Source organism: Ixodes scapularis, unplaced genomic scaffold (assembly GCF_016920785.2).
Source record: "Ixodes scapularis isolate PalLabHiFi unplaced genomic scaffold, ASM1692078v2 ptg000910l_1__unscaffolded, whole genome shotgun sequence".
NCBI lineage: Eukaryota > Metazoa > Arthropoda > Arachnida > Ixodida > Ixodidae > Ixodes > Ixodes scapularis.
The window spans coordinates 724,385-745,728 of NW_024610067.1; the positions used below are offsets into that span (position 1 = coordinate 724,385).

A 21,344-nucleotide genomic window follows, 5' to 3' on the forward strand; every position below is an offset into this window, starting at 1 on the left:
ACCAGCATGCCAAGCTGGGCATGCTGGGGCAATAACCCAGCTTGAAGCTGGGACCAGATCAACCAGCATGACCAGCATGCCAAGCTGGGCATGCTGGGGCAATAACCCAGCTTGAAGCTGGGACCAGCTTAAGCTGGTTTTTTCAATAGGGAGACAAGCTTGTTTCGATCAACATTTCTCTTTTTCCTTTCTCGTCTGGGAAATTCATCAAAAGATCCACATTACCCATATTGGGCGCCACAGATCTTTTCCCGTAAGATCAACACAGCCCATGACAGCCGTCGAACTGTTGAATACCACGAGCGTGCTGTGTCCCGTCGCCGAGCCGAACCCTCACGTGATCACTCTGCAGGTTCAACATCAGCTGTTGTAAGTGACATGGGTGAAAAACAGATTAATTCTGCTTGAACGAAATGCCTCAAGAAGAAACTGGAATCTCTTGTTCGACGGACTTGACAGGTGCAGACATTGAAAGTCTTATGGAAGAGAAAAAAAGGCTAAGAATGGAGTTCAATGCATTGAGGAAAGACTCTGCAACATCTGTTGCTGCCATAGACCTCAAAATCAACAAAGACGGAGCTTTTTTAGTGGAATGCAAAACAGCAACCTCTTTTGGGCTTTACTCGAGCACAAACTGATGATGCAATTATAGTCTTTGTACTACGCAACTGTCGCCTACTGGCGGCAGGTGCTGCTGGTGCTAATGAAGCTGCGACTTGGACTGTTGAACAAAGATCTAGGGACACAATTTCGCATTGCCTATGTTTCGGTGACAAGGATCTTTTATGAGTGGTTAACTATCTAGAACACTGAGCTGAGACCTTGGATTTTTCGGACCGAGACAGAAGCCGTACGACGCCCTCTGCTGATATTTTGCAAAATGCCTTTGTTCAAAGATGCGCTGTGCATAACGGACTGTACAAAAGTTTTCATTGAACAACCATGCACCTTCCGAGCAAGATCAGAAAAATTTTCATTTTACAAACACCATAATACTATTAAATTCTTGATCGGAATTTCCTCAAATGGCGGCATTTTATATATCTCTCAATGTAGGGGCGCAAGAGTGAGTTACCTAGAACTGACAAAGGAATGTGGGTCGCTCAATGTTATTAAAGATGGCGACCTAATCACGGAAGACAGGGGATTTAAATTGAGGAGCTGCTTGCTGTCGGGGAGCTTTCCTTATCAAGTCAGCGTCCACCCGCGGAAAGACGCAACTGAGGACGAAGGCGGTCGAGGTGTCACAAAGAATCTCGAGCGTTCGAATCCAGGTCGAGAGGAGCATAAGACAGTCGAAGGAATATCGTGTCCTGCAACGCATCATCCATGTGTCACTTCTGAAGAGGAAAGGTGACAAGGGATGGGCAACATTTGACATAATTGGGACAGTGTGTGCAGCAGTCCTAAAGATGCGAGGTCCAATATGCTGAAAATAAAAAGAAGACTTCCAGAATTCCGAGTTTAATGACATAACAAATAAAGAATGACCTACTTATTTAAGTTTTCACTTAACCTATTACGTGGCAGTCAATACTGGTGCCTTTTACTGTTCGTTTACATATTTAGGTTTCAATATACTGCTCACTGGTCACTTGTTGTCCTGATGCAGGTGTGGTTTCTTCGTTAGAGTTCTGAATTAAACACTGAAACCCATCTCTTATGTTTATGGTATTATGAACCTGTTTTAGAGGGAAACATTAAGCATTCTTTCTTTCAGTGTTTATTCACAAATCAAAGTTGAACATTTTTCAACATGGTTCAGTTGTCTCACTTGAAAGATTGCAGTTGCACGCATGGAGTGGTAAGCGATCCTAGCATGAGCGGACTCAAGCACAAGAAGAGACATTTGTAAGCAGGTACAGAAAATTGAAATACAAAGCAATAACAAAATACACATTGAAATACAGTTTCAAAAAATTATAAGTGATCCATTAAAAATTAGAGAAAATATAAATACAAAGAACTCGATTTGGCAGGCGGTATAAGTTCAGACAATAGAATGAAATTTTCCAAAAAGTTATTTCGGAAACCGTTCGGTATTATTCCCAATCTGGATCTGAATCTATCTGCAGCTGCGGCAGAGACACTTTTTTGCGGGCTTGCGCTGGAGGCCCACACATTTGAAATAAAACCAAATTGTGGTGCACGAGTCTAATTACATGCAATCATGCGTTCCTTTTTGGGCTGGCGGGAAGATCAGTAGAGTGCGGCAGCAGCACCCCTAGTCGCGTCAGGATCTCGTACGCGTGTTGCCAACTCGAGCAAAATGTGAGTCAAAAATATTTCATCTAGTTTTAGATCAAGCCTTTTTAAAAATGTACCATCCCTTTGGATTCTCAAGACTAGTGGAGGAACTGTCTTGGGCGTCCACACAGCAAACAATGCCACGTCCAGCACAACAAGTGCCATCTGAGCTTGCACTTGGTCATGGTAGGTGTGGCCTACTTTTAGATTTAAATCAACATCAAGATAGAGGCTGTCCTCTTTGACAGTCCTTACATTCATCGCCCTATACATGTAGGGATGTTTGATCTCAAGGGCCCTTCTGGTACAATGGGTGCATTGCACAAGGCCGCCGGGGCTTCCTCCAAGTTCGGGGCACTTTGGATTGACAATTAACCCAGAACTACTCAACTCGAGGTTTTAGTTTTTGGACACTTAAAGATCAATGAAGACCCGCCGTGCATTGTCTTTATTTTGGATCACCCACTGAACTGGAACAGGCACTCCAGCATGGGCTACCTTTTATCCCCTAACCTCCACCATCACCGCAGTTGGGCTCGTGTCGTCTTTTTGATTTGTTACATTGTGAAAAATGAAGGCAGTGAGCCGCCTTCTTCGATGAATAAACCACGCCTGGGAGCGGTTTTGCTTCCGGCTACAGGCCACAGAGAAATCTGCCCCAGCTAGGTTAAGGACCAGGCCACCATATACTATATCAAGATAAGATCCTAAATTGTCCTTGGACAGATTCGCATTTTATTATCTGAAAGCATCAGTTAGCGGAGAAGGCAGAAGCTCTGGAAAGTCCCCATCTTCAGAAACAGTGTCTGTGTCCTCGTTGCTGAAGAACTGCGAGTCTCAGCATCTTCAAGAACTTTCCATCTGGCGAGCATTCTTAAAAACAAAAATGAGGCTATTAAGGTATATTCAACGCTCACATATTCTTGAAAACATCAAATGGAAGAACACATTTTTAGACCATTTAGTACTGCTTGGATGTGATCCGTGGCTCATAATATTTATGATTGTAGGAGATCGGAAGATAATCTAAAACTTGAAGAGTACCACGCACCCGAAATCCCTCATTAGCCCCACCTCCACGATTCGTGCCCACTTAGCATGACACAAAGAGCAATGTAAAGCGCTTCGGACTCCTATACCTTGGGAAACTAGACAGCATTCATGGAGGCTTCTGCACAACTTAGAGTGGGGAAAATCGTAGCCATGCTGTGTCACATGGTATGTCACTGAAACGCGCCGGGTATGATATTTATAGTTATTGTGCACAATGCTGAAAGTGCATACCGCAGCTAGGTTACATTCTTAAAATGTGACTGCCCTTAGCATGCAGTACTTGTTTCTAGATATGTTTAAAATAGTACCTTACTGTGCTTTAAAACAATTCAAAAGATATCCGCAGAAGCTTTATGTTTTAAATTGCATTTTCTTTACCATGTGGTAGAGTGCCAGCTTATCCCCTCTTGGCTGAGGCGTTGGTAACGCCACTAATAGAGGTGCCGTGGTCAGTCGGGAAGTCAGCACGGCGTGAGTGGGAGAATAAAAGGTCGACCACGGCCGCTGGCTGCGCCTGAAATAATCGAGAATGCATATACCTGTGTCTACATCAGTTGCATAGCCGGGTAAGATCTCAAGTGTCAAACCCCCCCCCCAACCCCCCCCCCCCCCCGCCCCCTTCCCCCCCCATTTCTAAGCTTTTATTTTTGCTGGAGCTGCGTACGTGCCCGGAGCTGTGGTGCGCTAAACGCTCGGGCAGGTACATTATCTGTATACTTGCTTTGCTTTTCCGCCTTTACAGAAACCAAAATTCTGCGGCGTCAAGGGGGGGGGGGGGGGGGTGTGAGCGCGGCTCGGTGAACCCCACCCTCCCTCTCTCCTCTCACCTTCACCCCAAAATAAAATCCTGGCTATGCTACTGGTCTACATTGCAAGTGCTCACTTTTCCAGAGCTAGCACGAGCATTCCCTTCGCATTGAACATATGTGGATGATACGTCAGCAAAACGCGGTCTAACTGACGCCTCAAAAAAAAAAAAAATAAGTAGCACCGAAACGTGGCTGCACGCCTTGGCGAGCCTGGAAACAACTAGATAATTGAAAGTAGGCTTACTGTTACTAATAAATGGATACAGGAACACGCAACTTCTGAAAATGCATGCGTCATGCCTTAAATTTTGTGTTTTTTCTTCCCACTGTTTGCTGTCGTTCGTAACTTTCCGGAATAGACATTGTGCCGTTGTGTGACGCTACATAAACGTTTATCGTTTTCCTTGGTGATCGTAAGGAATTTAAGATTCCTTGGTTCCGATAAGCAGGTGCGTGAATGATCGCACCAGTACCTCACATACACGATGGTACTCGCCCAAACCCACCACCTGACGGCAGTAACGAAGTGCACGTCGACACAATAAAAATCAAGGTAAATCGAATGCTTACACAGCCATGCAAGTGCATTGGGCCGACCAAACTTTACAAGAATCCTCTGCCAAAGAGGCAGCATCAGAAGACGCGGGATTCCGTCTCTACGGCCCTCACTGTGGCGAAGGAAAGCTGTAGCTTCGCCCCCTCGAGACACATGTATGCGGCCATTGTCGACACCTTGCCCTTGACAAAGTAGTTAAAATTGTCCAAGGTGTGTAATGGGTGTAACAGCCAGAAGTCTCAGTAAGCCGCTCGTAAAGATGCGGCCGCGTTACCTTCAAAAGACTGGCCATTTCTTTAAAAAAAAAAAAAAAAGTTTGTTCTCACCAAAATGATCAGGAAGGCGTTTCGAACCAGTTTACGTCAACTTTTCGACGTATGGTCACTGATCCTCAGAGGTGAGCTTCTAAAATACGCACTTCTCATCCTGGTTCTGCAGATAATAGACAATGCCCAACGGAGACAGGAAGGTGCCTATGCCCCTGGAAGTTCGTCCATGTTTACTTATATTTACTTTCGAATACCCTGTATTGAAGAGCGTAGCCATTCGCCATAACTTAAAACCATGGGAGAAGGAAGAATAAAGAAAAAAAGAGACAAGATAACACAAAATCTCAAGAACAGCTGAGTTTATACGACAGCACCACAACAAGAACAGATCAAGAAAACAGAACATGACGTCACTAAGATTTTACCGAAATTGGCTTGACAGGCTAAATCCCTACAGCCCGAGATACGCTTCCGACAACAAGCACCCGCCACCAAGCATCCGGAAACAATATCCGTCGAGACTGCGAGGTCCGACCAACTTCCTAATTTCAGGGTGTTAGATTATGATGTTTAGTAATCAGCTCTTTTGCGTGCATTTTCTTCTAAGAACGTCTTACTGTCCCAAGCTTTGTTACATCTTTTGTTTCCTCGTGTCGCCTGCTTACCCTTCCCCCCCCCCCCCTCTGTTTTTCCATGGGGTTTTGGCGGGTGCCACTACTGCCGGAAGTTGCAAAACATTTAAAAGGAAGATTGCCTTGAAAGTCACGCGGGCACGCATGGTAGGTGAGACTGCGTAAAGAAAGCGAGGCAAGTCCTTTTTGACATGTTCTCTCGAACTGATAATGTGAGAGATTCTGAATGCCTTTTTCCGGGCTCCAAATGTTTAGTCAGCCTGCGTTTGGGGGCTTAAGAGGAAACACAAGGAAACAGGACGATAAAGCAAAGCTTAGGACAGCATGCATTTCTGAGAAGTGAACAAAGGCAAACGAGCTGGATTGGAAATATCATAATCGAACAGCCTGAGATTAGGAAGTTGGTAGGAGCTCGTATCCTTAACTGATATGATATTTGCGTAAGCTTGGCTGCGCATGCCCGTTGACGGAAGTGTGTTTAGAGTTGCAGGGATTCAGCCTGTCAAGTCCCGTCTGGTGAAATCTTCGCGACGTCGTCTTCTGTTCTCTTGATCTTGTTTCTTTTGGCTTGGTCGAATAAACTGAGCTGTCCTTAGGGTCTTGTGCTTTATTGTCCGTTTTTTTTAAAATTCTTTCTCTTCCCATGGTTTTAAGTTATGACGACTTTCAGCGTTCTGCAATAGAGCAACACCGTTGTATGCACTTTCTCGGTTCCAGATAGTTTCTCTTTGGAGTCGACGCCTTCGGGCAAAACCCTATAATGAAGACAAGGAAGCTCAATTAGACTAAAGGTTTATTGTGTTTTTTTTTTCAATCCGAGTTCATTTGCTACACAATATTTTGCCCCAAGAATTTAGTTAAAGTTACTGCAAGGAGGTAAGGAGAGTTTAGAATAATTCAAATATAGATATTTTTAAATTATAACCTGTAATTTTATTGATCTTTGCCAAAATAACGGGCGCATGAATTAATAACAGGACTACAATGGTGGCTAAGTGAATAGTTTATTTATATATATATGTATATACATATATATATATATATATATATATATATATATATATATACATATATATATATATATATATATATATATATATATATATATATATATATATATATATATATAAATATATATATATATATATTCGTGGGCTACGGTTCTGGACGCACATTTTGATATATTTTGAGACGTTTTGTATAAAAGTTTCGGTTGGTAAAACACTTTTGAAAATGTCTCTGAAAGGTGTTTATTGGACGTTTTTCGTAATTTGTCTGCAGAGAAACATATAATTGCTATTTTGAATAATCTGTGTGCGTGTTTAAACTATCCTTAAAATCAATGATTTTTGTTTAACTCCGAACCTTCTTTGGTGTGACATAGGGGTCTGTGCAAAATACCCTAATGCAATATCCACAAAGTCGACGACGCGAGTTTCTTAATGTTATATCTTTGGGTAAACTTTAGCTACGGAGTTCACATATAGCTGAATGCTCCTCCCAAGAACATGGCTTTCACACATATTTATTACAAGAGTATAAAAATTATGACACGGAAAGTCATTGTGTGATCTCACGTGAAAACACCCCACGGTCACTGACTTCTTAAAAAGCGCAATGCGTGGTAAGTCCTGTTCATCATATTATCGCCCCGCAACCAATCATATTGCGGCATTCGGTGATAGAAACACTGAAGAACGAATGATGAGGCATGTAGCATGATAACAATTGTTCGCACTCTGCGCTCTTCAAGTTGGCAGGGATTATGTTGAATATATTGGACTGACATAGCATTCCCACAACGCTATTTCCTAAAATGTTTGCGTTAGCAGCTTGGATTCTGCCAGACAACAACAATCAGTTTGTAAAGGTTCGGTACCAACAACCCACTCCCCTCAAAAAAAAATTAATACGAACAAGATACATAACATTGTCATGCGACTCTGCGTGAGTACAAATTTGTCTCTCTCTTTTTATTTGTCTTGCGTTAAAAGCAACATTACATCTATTTACAAACTAGAAATATCTTAAATCTTTTGGGGGGAGGGAAGTAATATACAGTGATGTCTCGTTAATATGGACACCTCCGTTCCCCCAAGAAATCGTCTATAACGTGAGTTGTCCATATTAACGAGACAAAAATGCATGTATTTCCCCAGTTTTATCCCTGGAAAGGTTGTCCAAATAGCGGGGTATCCATATTAAGAGGGCCCATATTAATGAGACATGACTGTACAGCCGGAATAAGTTTTTTCGAAACTAATCCTTCTCGGTATGTGTTATTTTTATCTGAACAGTTTCCTGGACACAAACATATGTTTCTTGGCCACATCAAGGCGTTTCAGGTGTGTATGTTTTTACTGAGTGTTTTAACAGCTCGCTAAATTGAAAACGCTGAACTAAACAAAAATTAGGGCGACCTGAAATTTATAGCATACATCGGCGTATGAACACGCTGCAAACAAATATGGATAGTGCGAAACTCACAAAAATAACGGTTTTCTAATGCTTGTGGAAACCACCTGGTACCGGCATTCATTTCTATGCCTAGCTCAGGGAAGTCGTCGGGCGTCGCCATGTCGGGGCACGTTGCGAAAGCGAGACTAGATCAAATGCCATTGTGGACGCTGCTGACTCGCCCTTCTCGGGCGACCTGCCACCGTCGCACCCTTCGGAATCGTTCAAACATGGACGTGTCCGCGCCTGCTGAACTATGAACCTACTTCCCACAACACGGGCAGGATCATTCCCACAGGGTACATAAGCCGGCCCTGAACAACAGCTGGGGGCTCTAGTTGGGGGAGGCTCTGGTGTATGGTACACTGCTAACTTTCCGTGACTTTGGCCCTTCTGTTATTTTAATTCTTCACGCGGCAGGCTTTAACCGGCTCCCATATTTTCTCCCCCGATAAGGGTGAGCGTGGCAACCGCGTGAATAAATAAGGCACGTTTACCGTAGCTTCCGCCCTTCTCCTCGCTCTCCATCTGTAAACCAGGCGATGTGACGTCTACGAAAACGCGCCAATCAGAGTGTTGAGATTGTTTCTTGAATTTATCTCATGTATTTTTTTTATCAAATATACTGCTTAGAGGTAAAGAGCTGGAAGATCACTGTGAAAAACTGGTGCTTTTTAACCTGGGCGTCCTTAACAGCGCTCGTTGCCATATTAAAAAAAACAAAATAGTTCGTCAATCCACGGCGCAAATACCGTCCAGGAAATGATTCAGGCAATTTGGCAGCTAGCCTGATGTAAATTCACTTGACGGCCCTTTGCCTCTTGCTTTTCACTATTCGCAAAAAAGTAAAATATATTCCGCAATAAAATAAAAAAAATATAATCGGTCTAATTAAAAAAAAAATATATATATGTAATATTAGGTGCGAGATTATAAACTACACTACCAATCAAATATTATTAGGTAAAAAAACAGCCAATCTATGACAAAAATATGAAATTTAATGCTTATATTTCAAGTACGCACCCACCAACCTCGATTCTTTAAGAGTGGAGCAAAAATAATAGCAAAGTAAGCGTTGAACTAGCCCGAATGTCAACTTTACTGAGTGTTGAACAGTGCTGTTTGTGTATTTTTGATAATTGAAAAACTATTTTATAGCCATTCAAAAGTCCGTGGTGGTGGTGCGAGATTTGAAAATGACGATCGCGAATTGAATGTCAAACCTCATTAGTGTGTGGGTTGAGCACGTTCTGTCCTCTACGCAATCTGGTCGAGTGGGCACTTATCATTATATAATCCAGACAAAATAAATCAAAGTGCCAGGATTGTGCCCCCAACACTAATTTTAAAATGCTTTCATCCTAAGTGTTCACTGTGTTTTCAAACTTCTCCGGGGCAAATTTGCGTATCGAATCATAAATGCCAGCAGTGGTATATCTAAAACTGGAAATATGTCTAGCATATAGAACATTTTGTAACTTACTACATGATGTAAAAAAAATAAATTATGGCAAAGGCACTAGAGCTTCTCACTATAGAAATAAATAAATATATGTGTATATATTTTTTAGCTGCACCAAATTTTCAAAAAAAGGGAACGTGAGGTAGCATAATTTAGGCCCTAGGGAAATGTTAATCTCATGGCGGCCACTGGAAAAAGGTGAAATTAGGTAATTAGTTAGCTAAGGAACTAAAATGTTTTAACTAACTTTTTAATTTTTGACCGGAGAGTACATAATGTAATTTGAGAATTGAAGCTCGACCACAATATGGTCTAGCCCTGCCAACAAAGTTTGATTAAAAATTTTGTAGTAGGTGTCACGGGGTCAAGAAACGTCACTTTGGTACACGGCGTCAAACCGAAACTAAGCGAGGAAGAGCGCCTGTAATGTTTTCGCTCCGCCCTTTCGGCCATGCGATTTGTTATTATCGCGGTCGGCTCCACTTGCTTAGGCGAAGCTGGCTGCGATAACGACTATCGACGGGGGCCAGAAGGGCGGAACGATTACTTTACCGGCGCTCTTTCTCGTTTAGTTTCGGTTTGACGCCGTGTACCAAAGTGACGTTTCTTGACCCCGTGACACCTACTACAATTTTTTTAACCAAACTTTGATGGCAAGGCTAGATTATATTGGTGACGAGCTTCAATTCTCTATATACATTATGTACTTTCAAGTCAAACATTAAAAAGTTAGTTAAAACATTTTAGTTAATTAGCTAACTTATTATCATATTTCACCTTTTTTCTAGTGGCCGCCATGGCCATTAACACTTCCTCAGGACTTAAATTACTCTACCTCACGTTCCCTTTTTTTGAAAATTTGGTGCAGCTAAAAAATGCACCCTGTATATATAGTGTGTTTCACGAAAGGTGGACAAATTCAATATTGAAAAAAACTAAGCATCGCAACAAAAAAGGCTTGTGTCGTTTTGGTCGTAGGCCAGGGGCCTGTTTAGGAAAATGACTAAAGTTCGGGATAATTAAGTTGTTAATTATTTTTGCCGAATTAATTTTTTTTTTAAATATTGAGTTGAAGCGTATGGTTTCAATTAGAATAATATTGAAAATCATCGAAAAACACTATATCAACAAATAGCCGAACGATAGAAGGCACGCGCGTTATTTTACGACTTTCTGAAAAACCGCACAATTTCGACGGGTTTTTAAGTTTCGGTTCGCAATCGCAGCGCTTCTCGGCACTTACGGCACCGCATCCCGTGGAGAAATAGTGCAACCAACCTCTGTTGCACTGTCCTCGCGGAACGCAGCAGAGGCTGGCTGCACTATTTCTTCACAGGGTGCGGTGCCGTCGGTGCCGAGAAGCGCTACGATTGCAAAACGAAACTTAAGATCCCGTCAAAGTTGCGCCGTTTTCCGGGAAATCGTAAAATACCGCGCGTGCCTTCTATCGTTCTACAATTTGTAGATTTAGAGTTTATCGATGATGATCACCAAGACTATAATTGAAACCATGCCATTAAACTTAATGTTTAAAAAAATGTTTACGCGAAAATAATTAAAAAGTTAATTACCCCGAACTTTAATAATTTTGCTAAATAGGCCCCTGGCCTGGGATTAAAACGACACAAACCTATTTTTGGTGCGATGCGTAGCTTTTGCAATATCGAATTGGTCCACCTTTTGTGAAACACCCTCTCTCTCTTTCTCTTTCTCTCCCTCTGTTTCCCTCTCTCTCTATATATCTCTCCCTCTCTCTCTCTCTCTCTCTATATATATATATATATATATATACAGGGTGTCACAAAAGAAAATTTACACGGTCTTTTTTACCGCAAAAATAAACTAGGCATCGCCGAACGCTCATTCTCCGCCCAAAGGTAGAGATAGAGGTCACAACCAGATCCCAGAGTTTCAGCCCAATCCGATAACTTAATCAAAAGTTATAAGTGATTTTCTGAAAATTTCAATGGGAAAATGGCGGCCGACTGAATTTTCCAACACATGGGGCTCTATGGCACCAGAAACCGAAAACGGGCGAAAATGGGCTCCATTTTCCCATTGAAATTTTCAGAAAATCACTTATAACTTTTGATTAAGTTGTCGGATTGGGCTGAAACTTTGGCATCTGGTTGTGACCTCTAGCTCTACCTTTGGGCGAAGAATAAGCGTTCGGCGATGCCCAGTTTATTTTTGCGGTAAAAAAGACCGTGTAAATTTTCTTTTGTGACACCCTGTATATATATATATATATATAATATATATATATATATATATATATATACAACGGGCATGGTGGCGGGAGGCCGAAGGCGTGGGTATATAACTGGGAAGAAAAAACCCTTAGTGAAAACAGCAACAAGGGACGATTAAATCGTCCGTTGTTGCTGTTTTCACTAAGGGTTTTTTCTTCTCAGTTATATATATATATATATATATATATATATATATATATATTTAAATATATATATATATATATACGTGTGTGTGTGTGTTTTTGTTTCTTTTTTTTTTCTTTGTGAGCACGAAGGCATGAACTCCTCACTGCCAATATCTCCGCCTCCCCCAAAATGAGCTGCTAGTGGTCCGATTCAGGTGACAGAGTTTCAAAGCTTGTCGTTCCCTGGATCAAACTTTTAAGCGATTATTTGAAAATCGCAATGCAGAAATGGCGGTCAATGGCATCAGCTTTCTCAAAATAACTTATAATGCTTTAATCAGTTAAGGGAAACCGCAGTAAAGTATGAAATCTGGCTCGTACCGCTAGCTGTATATTTGAATGAAAAGGGAATTCTGGGTTGTGCATTTTATTCTTTTGGTGAACAATACACAATAACATTTGGTTTTGGTGGGCACGCTTTATACACCACGTGAATAGTGAAAGCATTTGGTTAATCTAACTCTCCATTTAGTTACATACTGAGTCTGTAATAGAGGCAAATATACTAAGACTCACTACTTTTTTTGCTTTCTTGTAGCGATGTGTCCAGCAAGCGGTTGCGGAATTTCGTTCTCCGAGTGCCAGGAATCCGAGACATTCGCTTTAGTCCCATTGTGCGACGACACTTGGCGTCCAAGCCCGAGCAGAATTAAAGCCCCCCTATACTGGGAAAAGTGGCGCCATTCATTGTTGTAGAAATGCTCGAGGCACGCGCCGCGCGCCACTACTGGGAAGAACACGGCGTCTGTAATCTAGCTCAGTAGTGCGCTACTTTTAAAACCTGACGGGGCTTTAAAAGGGCAGGGGGTGCAGCGATCTTAAGATTAAAAGAATTTCCATCTCGTCATTTTTATATTGTTCAGCGTGTCCCGGATGATACAGAAAACATCTGCTTCATTATAAATTGTCGCGATTTCGCCGCATAATCGCAAAGCCAAAGTCGAGCTTTTTCCCCCACCTGCAGCCGCGAGTGGCAGCTGAAGGAACTACAAAGACAAGCTTACGTGACCTCGCTCGGCTCTAAGCTGCAGCATAGCGCCCGCTAATGTGAGCAGAGAAAGGGAGAGTAAGCGTTCTCCGAGAGAGCATACGGGAAGCTACACGCAACCCCGAATTATGTAATTAGGACGGGGACCAAGTGTGGCCCTGGAGACTGGGAGTGAAAGGGGGCCAGAAATGCCAATATTCATCTCTTTTTTTACAAAACAACTAGGGCACGCAGGTGAAATCGATTTTTTGTTCTTTTCTTTAGAAGTTTTAGAGGGTAATTTCCACAAATGTTTAACCGAAGTCCTGAAACAATTGCACCCCCTCCCCCCCCCCCCCCCCCCCCCCCTCCTTTTTAAACGGAATGCCTTTCCAATTTCCCATCCGCCTTTTCTTTCCGCCTCCTCCGCGGCTCCGCCAATCTTCGAATCCAAAGAGGAGGCATCATGTAATGCCGCAAGGTCGTGCTATGCTAAAGACGGCTTGGGACCTCGGAACCGTCCAAGGCCAGAGCTGAGCGCGCATAGCGCAAAAGCGCTAAATGTTCACTTCCTTCACGCGCTTGAAATGCAAATTCGCTCCTGCGGCCAGTGCGCATTTTAAAGCGAAAAGTATACACCATAGAGAATTTCGTCTGATGTATACGAGCGAAGTTGAAGCTAGAAGCACGAGCCATACGCGCCTGAGTGTTTCCACACTCTAAGAAAAAAGGTGGGGAAAAAATAGGAATTTCCAAGTTCCTCCATGTGACAAGCGAGTCTCTCCTTTTCATCGATTTTACGTGGTGCGCCCTCTATCGGTCATTGGAGAGGGAGTAAATTCTCTCCGTCGCGTTCCGCTCGTAGACGGGGCGGCCATAACGGGACGCAAAAGCTAATTGCTCAACTTTTTTTACTCGCCAAGAAATAGATGCATTTCGAACCCGGTTTCGAACTAATCTGCAAAACTTTGCAGCAATAATAAATAATCAACGCTGACCGGTCGCCGAATCCAAATCCAAATCCAGTGGGCAGGAGCTGACCGCCGTTCGGCTTGTTTACGGTGTTGTGTCGTGTCACTCAGCTGCGTCGCTTTGCTTCTCTGGCGTTTTTCCTTTCACCGCTGACTGGAAAAAGGACATCTAGCCGTCGCAGATAAGTGACGAAGGTGCGTAGGCTTTCTATACAAACCGGCCAGGCACGGATTGCTGCATGAAACGAGGCTTCACAAGTTTTTCGTCTGCGTATATGTTGGTGGTACCCACGTCGCTGAGAGAAAACTGCTCACAATAAAGGCAAGTGCTTTCTTTTTTGGCTGTGTCTACAGTGCCGTCCGACAGCAGTCCAATCGCGCCTACAAGGGTCGTCCGAGAGTCGGACGGCGCGTGTATCACCGGGGAGTTCGTTAACACACACCCCGCCTGTGTTCACGCCGCTTCGCAACGACAGTCCGCGGCTGCTAATTACAAAACTATTGATCCATTTGGCCTGGTCGTACACGGTGCTTCGCGGCGTCCAGCCGGCAAACGAAGCCGCACTGTACCTCCGGAAACGAAGTCCCATACCATTTCGCTCAGCGAAATTTCGGCGACAACAATCATCTGTTTTCTGTGTTAATCGTAAAAAAAAATTAATCTAAATAAAGCCAAATGCGTCGGCAAAAAAACAAAAAAGAAAAAAGAAAAAAGCTGTTCCAGAAAACGAAAACAAAAAGGTAAGCCCGCACTGCCGATCGAACCCGCGATCGCGTGCTTATGAGACAGACATCTTACCACAACGCTACGCTCTGCTTCGAAAAACTCGTTTTGAGAACTCGTTTTATACGAGACTTTCGCACGACACTTGAACGCGCCAGTGGAGTACCGTCGGACGGCACTTGAACGCTCTGCAAGAGTGCCGTCGGATGGTACTCTAGACACTACGTTCTTTTTTATGCGCGCAATTACGTCGTTGCCTCTGGCAGCTCTATTTATAGCAATGTGGAACCATTTTAGTAACGCCAGTCGCTTAGTTTGATTGCCTGTGGTGTGGACCGATCGGCCGATCGGAACATTCCCCATTGTAAGTTTTGCGTTGGGCGAAGCTAACACCGGCCGTAGCTATGTTCGATAACGTCGATAACTACGGTCGGGTAACTCTTGCTTTTTGCTTGTACCCTGCCATGGAGGCTACCAGCGTGTTCCCGACGCGCTGAAGAGAGCCTCGACATCTTGAATGTTCAAGAAATCACCTGAAATTCAAAGAGAGTTTTCGAGCCTGTGCCGACGGCTGCTTGTCTTCTGCACGAGAAAAAAAATATAATATTTTGTTCATGTATGACTGGTTTAAAATTCCTTATGCGATAGCGGTTGGTCATATTTCTCACAAATCTACACCGTAGACTTAATAAAACCGCCGTCGCACTGGGATAACCGCCTTTCGTCGTAGATGTAAAAGAAGCGTGTTTACGTGTCAAGGCCATCGGAGGCTGCATTCCAAAGGGGTATTTGCGATTTCATTTGCACAGAAAACACCCAAATCCACTTCACACCTGCTGTAGCTGTGACGTGGGCCTGTCTGAGCTAAATACTTTGATATTATTTTATCACATTCAGATCATGAAGCTTTATTATAAAGGACGTCTGCTACTAAAGGACATGCAGCTGTTGAAAATATCTGAACAATCGGCACGGATAGAATAAGAATTGGGGTCTATGTACCTTAATGCACCACAACTTAGCACTGGACGGTGTTGTCATCTCAACGCCCTTGCAGCAGGTTTTGAACTTCTGATATTTATCCGTTGTGTACTAAGTGACTCGGGTGCCAAACCATCCGTATTCAGGCTAGGTGTAACCATGACGACTGTTCAGTTATCGTAAGGTATGGAAATGAGCAGACTGGGACCAAAACTAATGGCGAATTCCACTCGTAGATCCGGAGCGCTTTCCAAAATCTGCGAGGGAGGAAAAATTTCGTTTGTGGGACCCGCTCCGAATCGACGAGGCGAAGATGAACCCGCATTTTTGGAGCGACCTCCCCCCCGACCTCACTCCCTCCTTCCCCCCCCCCCCCCTCCCCACCGCGTCTTCCTCGGCCGTTCAAAATGGCCGCTGCTCGAACTTGACAAGCCGACCAACGCCTCAGCTAACTGCTGATCTTTCCGACGACCAGTGACAACTGTCATTGCTTAGCTGCAGAAATAACACCCGACAGGCCGGGCGAAATTATACATACATTCCACGGGGCCCATGTCTCGAATAACGAGGGAGACGGCCGCGTTCGGCACCGTCACATACCCTTCGACCGCCTCGACGCGGCGGGGCACGCGCAGCGATTGCCATTGGTGGAATTCAGATTTCTGGTACGACTTAATAAACACAGAGGTAACAAACCATCACTTGCGCGGTCGTCGCCTAATCTGTTCTTGCTTTATTGCACGAGAAAACGCCAGCGGCTTGCGGTGTAAAAAGGTAAACAATCATTGGCTGCAGAATGAACAGGCCTAACCTTGCGTTTGCCTCCGGATTTTATGTCGTTATTTTTCTCGTTCTTGCTCTCACGATCACAATTGTCAGCGCTTACGAATTAGCAAGCTTCAGTCTTGGCTTTGCATCCCTGATCTACGCAAGGTAGAAGCGTTCGAGCCGTCACAATCCCGCTTAAAACGACCGAGGCATCCGAGCAGATCCAGCTCGACCGACTCGTCGACGGCGCGGCCGGTCGGCTCGTCCTGTCACCCCCCACCAATCTCGTCGTGCATGCGCCACAGCCAAGTTAAAAAGAAATGACGTAGCGCGCTCTGTCAACTTCCGCAAAGATCTCTGAAATCCCGCGGAGCACGTTCGGCGGGGTTGAAGGCGCTCCATGGAGCGACCGCTGCCAGAGATCTATGAGCGGCAGACCACCCACTTGAGCGAGACCTGCGAGTGGAATATGCGAGCTTCAAATGGAGCGCTTTTGGAGCGCTCGAGATCTGCGAGCAAAATTCACCATAAATGATCTCTTACTCGGGAGTGTTTCAGTTCTGAGTTGAGATCACCGGGATGAAAAGTTCTGCCGAAGTTGCTTCAATCCGTCTGGTTGTAGATAGTAAATAGTTTTGCACCAGAAAATGTTCTGGTCTCCACCATTCCATCATTCTTTTCTGTATATTCCAGAAACCTGTGGGCTCCCTGGCGGCTCCCCAGCCCACACTCTAAGAAAAAATGGAGGAAAAAAGTAGCAACGGCGCGTCTTCCTCCCTTCAACCGACGCGCCCCCAAGCGGACACGAGAAAAGGGGAAGAACGAAACGTTTTTCTCCTTCTCCAGGCAGACGGGAGAAAGCTTTCGCCCTCCCGACTCATCGTCTTTCGGTTTCGTTTTTCGAGCAGGTCGCGCACGTTGTTTAATAAATAGCTGTTGAGTTGATTGAGCTTCAGCGGCAGCGAAGGCCATCTGTAATTCCGTCTTCTAGTCTAAACGTGCAGAACATTTCGGTTGCGTTGACGTTTTTATCACTAATTTTATCACACCAGCAAATGAAGCCGCTAGAAACAGCGAAGTTCCGGAGCAGTGCCAGCAGTGCCACGTACACTGGGGGATAGCCGTCTCCGGATTGCGGGACTCGCGCGGCACGGAACACGGAACTACAGCACTACAGTCACTACAGTAGCGAAACCACGCGTAACTGTGTCGACGTTTTCGACGTTATGGAAACCACAGGAACTGCGTCCAAGACAGGCAGGTTTTGCTGCCGGCTGCCTGGGTGCCGTCCCCCCTGAGCTCGGTCCTGTTTTCCGATGCCGAGTGCAACCGGCGTTCAACGTGGTTCTGTGTTTGTGCGTATCAGCAATATAGCTGCAGCATCGTGATAGCAGTGTTGTGGGTTGTGAACAGAACACTGGAATTATCGCCGATGTGACCGTGTGTTCGCGTATCAGTGGTGTAACAAGAAGATGAGATTGTAAACTGTTGGGCATTGATGACGCTGGACGGGCTGTGATCGGAGGGGGCGGGGTGTCGCAGATTGACATTCCGCTTTACATTAAAAGGTTTAATGACACTTGAAGGATTACGTGCAAACGATCAACGTGCGGATAGTCATGTAGGAACGCTGGTCTGAACAGTAGAAGCTCCTATCGTACAGTGGCCAATGTGACTGTCGGAATTGTCTCGTCCCCGAGAGCGATTGCGCTCTGGGGCAAGGACTGAACAGTACGAAATCGTGACGGAAAGTACGTATATTTACAGCCTGGAATTTCGGCATTAAAAAACAATAGCAGGTAAAACCGAAAAAAAAAAGCTACCCTTTATTTTGCTGTTTAAATATGCTACGGTTCCTGGAGAAACTGCCCTCCGTGGCGCGCTGGGATGAGCGCTAGAAGTTTTCGGGCTCGCCGCGGCGTAGCCGGCGTAGCTCCGTACACTTGACACCTGCCGCAAGTCGCGGCTTTGACTGCATTCAAGTTGATCGAAAAACGATTTCTCAGTCCGTGAAGCATCACTTCCAGCTGAGTGAATATCCGCTCTCCAGAGATTAAGTCAAGAGGGCAATTGCAGCTTTGCGCGAACAGCACAAATAGAGAAACCAATAGAAATACAGGCTACGAAGTGCCGTGTGGGGAAACAAACTCATGGCTTCGAACTGCATTGGAGCGGCTTGATTTATTGGCTTTCAAATAATTACGGCATGATCGAGCGTTTACTTTTTAATAAGAGATTTATCGCCTGAGCCATTCAAAATACTCTCAGAGGTATGACATTGCTGGGAAAAAATCAACGTGCTAGGAATATTTTTTATTGCTTAGGGAGTCACCGAAAAGTTCCGTACGTTCAAAACGACCAGTATAAAAGACGGAAACGCAGAGCACAGGTGTAGTGTTCGGGTTAGTGTGGTGTTCAGGTTGTATTGATATTTGTGTGTGCCGTGTATGTGCTCAATGAATATTCACCTGATGTTGTAATAAGCCTAATGTGTGTACTGTAGAGGATCTCCGGGCGCAGTAGTAGCTGAGAAAAGCAAATTATTTTTTGTACAACAGGAATTGGGCGGTACCTAGCGCCACCTAGCCTAGCTACTTGCAATTACTCTGCTTGACTCCGCCATCTGGTGGCTAGCGATTTAACCTTCTTTCACGCTACGCGATAAACAGCGGCTTCGAGTTTGTTCTTTCGAGAGCGGCTTTTGGTTTCGCGGATTGAGTTTGCCCTTCTCCGTGATGTGCGGTTGACGAAGGAATTGTGACTCGAGGAACACCAAAGGTAAGACGCAAAGTGCAAGGAGTAACTGGGTGTCGGTTGTCTCCGTTTAACATCGCAGTGCTGTCGACGAGAAGACTGAGTAACTGCTTTCGAAACGCAAGTTTCTGTACCTGTGGGAGGAATCTGGCTTCGGAAATAAACACAGTTTGCGGAAAGCTCGTGTTACGCTTTCATTTGCTGCTGCTCTCGTCCCGTACAAGAGACGTAGTGTCCTCGCCAAGCCTTATTGGGCTCGATTTGCTTGATTTGGGGCCGCCATATTGAGATGCAGGTGACGGAGGAACTTTGCTCCCCTGCATAAAGGGACGAAAGTTTCTCCCTTTCTAAAGGAACGTAGGTTACAAGACCGTTCCTCCCCTAAGGGAGGACTATCCATACCTTTTTTTCTAAGAGTGCAGTTGCCCGACTGCGGGGCACAGGTGGCAAACTTTCCCGCGTGACGGCGGAATCAAGCTGGCCACGCAGACACTGCGTGCGCCGCCTTGATAAAGTGGATCAGAGGCGGCGCACAGGGAGTCGATGCCTTGGCTCAAGCGCCGCCGGTAACAATGTTAGTGCATTGATCGTCTCGTTCGTGTCCAATTAAATGAGCTTCTTGTTGTTGAAACAGTGGGTTCCGTGTTATTCCTCCGGGTTGGGTATGCAGCAAGGCAAACCAACCACAATGGTGAAAAGGCGTGGTATGCTACCTACTTCCGGGAATTTCGCGGGGCTTGGGTACTTCTTCCGGCAAGCTCGTTTCCACCCCCCGTGTTTCCTACCATCGTTCTGGGCTTCTATCACGTCCGCGTTTGTTGTATTGGTGTGTTTGTGACTGTTTGTTTTGTGACCACGACAATCGTTTTGCGCGGTTGTGTTGATTTCTGGGGGGCGTTTCTTTTTTTGTGCTTGCACGCATGCTCACACGGGAGCAGGAAGCCCCAATGGCCGCAGCTGCACCAGTGACCCTACTCAAAAAGGTCACGGAGATGTGCGACTCTGTGATGCATCGCCTGGCCCTCAAGCCTGGCCAGCAGGAGACCCCACCGCAAGAGCCCCGACCACACCTGACTGTTTTAGTCTACAGAGGGTACAATTACGTTTAGTTCGTGGCAGACTTCCTGGACGTGTTGCACAGATACCACCTTGCCTTCGGTGCCTCGGAAGCCCTCATCGTGGACCGCATTGTCCCGCTGACTTTGCAAGCCAGCGCCAGGTGCTGGTTGGGGTCGCAGGCTCCCTTCGTCAGCCTAGCGAACTTCCAGACACGGCTTCGAGAAGAGTTCCTGCCTGCGGGCTATCCAACGCCGATTCTCCGAGAGCTGGAGGCAAGGACGCAGCACCCGGACGAAAGTCTGTGTGACGAGTAAGGTGTCATACAGATCAGTTTAATTAAGTAAAGGAACGGTTACATGGTTGAACAGGTTGAACGTGAAGCCTCTCGAACATCGGGCTGGCGCGTGAATCGTCTATATTGCATCTTGTGATGCGGATGCGCTCATCACAGTCTGGTCCGGTGAGTTTGGGACATCCAAGAGCTCTTCCAGAGGGCAAACATGAAGTCACCGGAGTGGGACAGAGTAGCTCGGGTCAGAGGACAGTGCCACCCAAGATACCACGTCTACCTCATCGACCGCACCTCTGAGACCTTTGAAGAGCTAGCCCAGGGCGCCCGCCTCATCGAGGAAGCTCCTCATGCCGAGCGGGACTACGTGCCGCCGCTAACAGCCAAGTACATGCTCGAACCAGCATGCATATGTCGGTGCCCCGAGACTTCCGCGCAAGAAGACTATCCGAACGAGACCTTCCTTCGCAACATCAACCAGGAGAGTTGGCGTGGAATGCATGGCGTTCTTCCGTGCGGGATAAGCAGATGTTCACCTAACTTTCATCGAGAGGTCCGCGAAGGTAACAGCGGGGCCTGTGAGGGTCTCGGGCGGGGGTCGCCATGATAGGTGGGAGCTCGTTGTCCGCGCTATATCGCAATCTCGGGTCCGACGGAGATCACCACCCAAGTGAACTATCTTCGTCAGTCTGATCCTACTAGTGCTGGAATAAATAAAACTGGCACAGTGCGGTGCGGTCGCAATCCCACAGCCAAGAAGCATTGACCTTCACCGCAACAGAACAAGCTCTCCCCACAACAGCCAGTCGCAAGCCTGGTGGAGGCCCTCCCATAGTGGTTTACCCGATCACTGGAGGCGGTCCGACGGACACATCGGTGCGAGTGGCCTAAGCTGGCAACTGTCGT

The 21,344-nt window shown here is 45.5% G+C and overlaps 1 pseudogene; it reads left to right on the forward strand.

The window, feature by feature from the left end:
* The first annotated feature begins 271 nt into the window (after positions 1-271).
* Positions 272-21,055, forward strand: LOC115324865 (annotated as a pseudogene).
* The last annotated feature ends 289 nt before the right edge of the window (positions 21,056-21,344 follow it).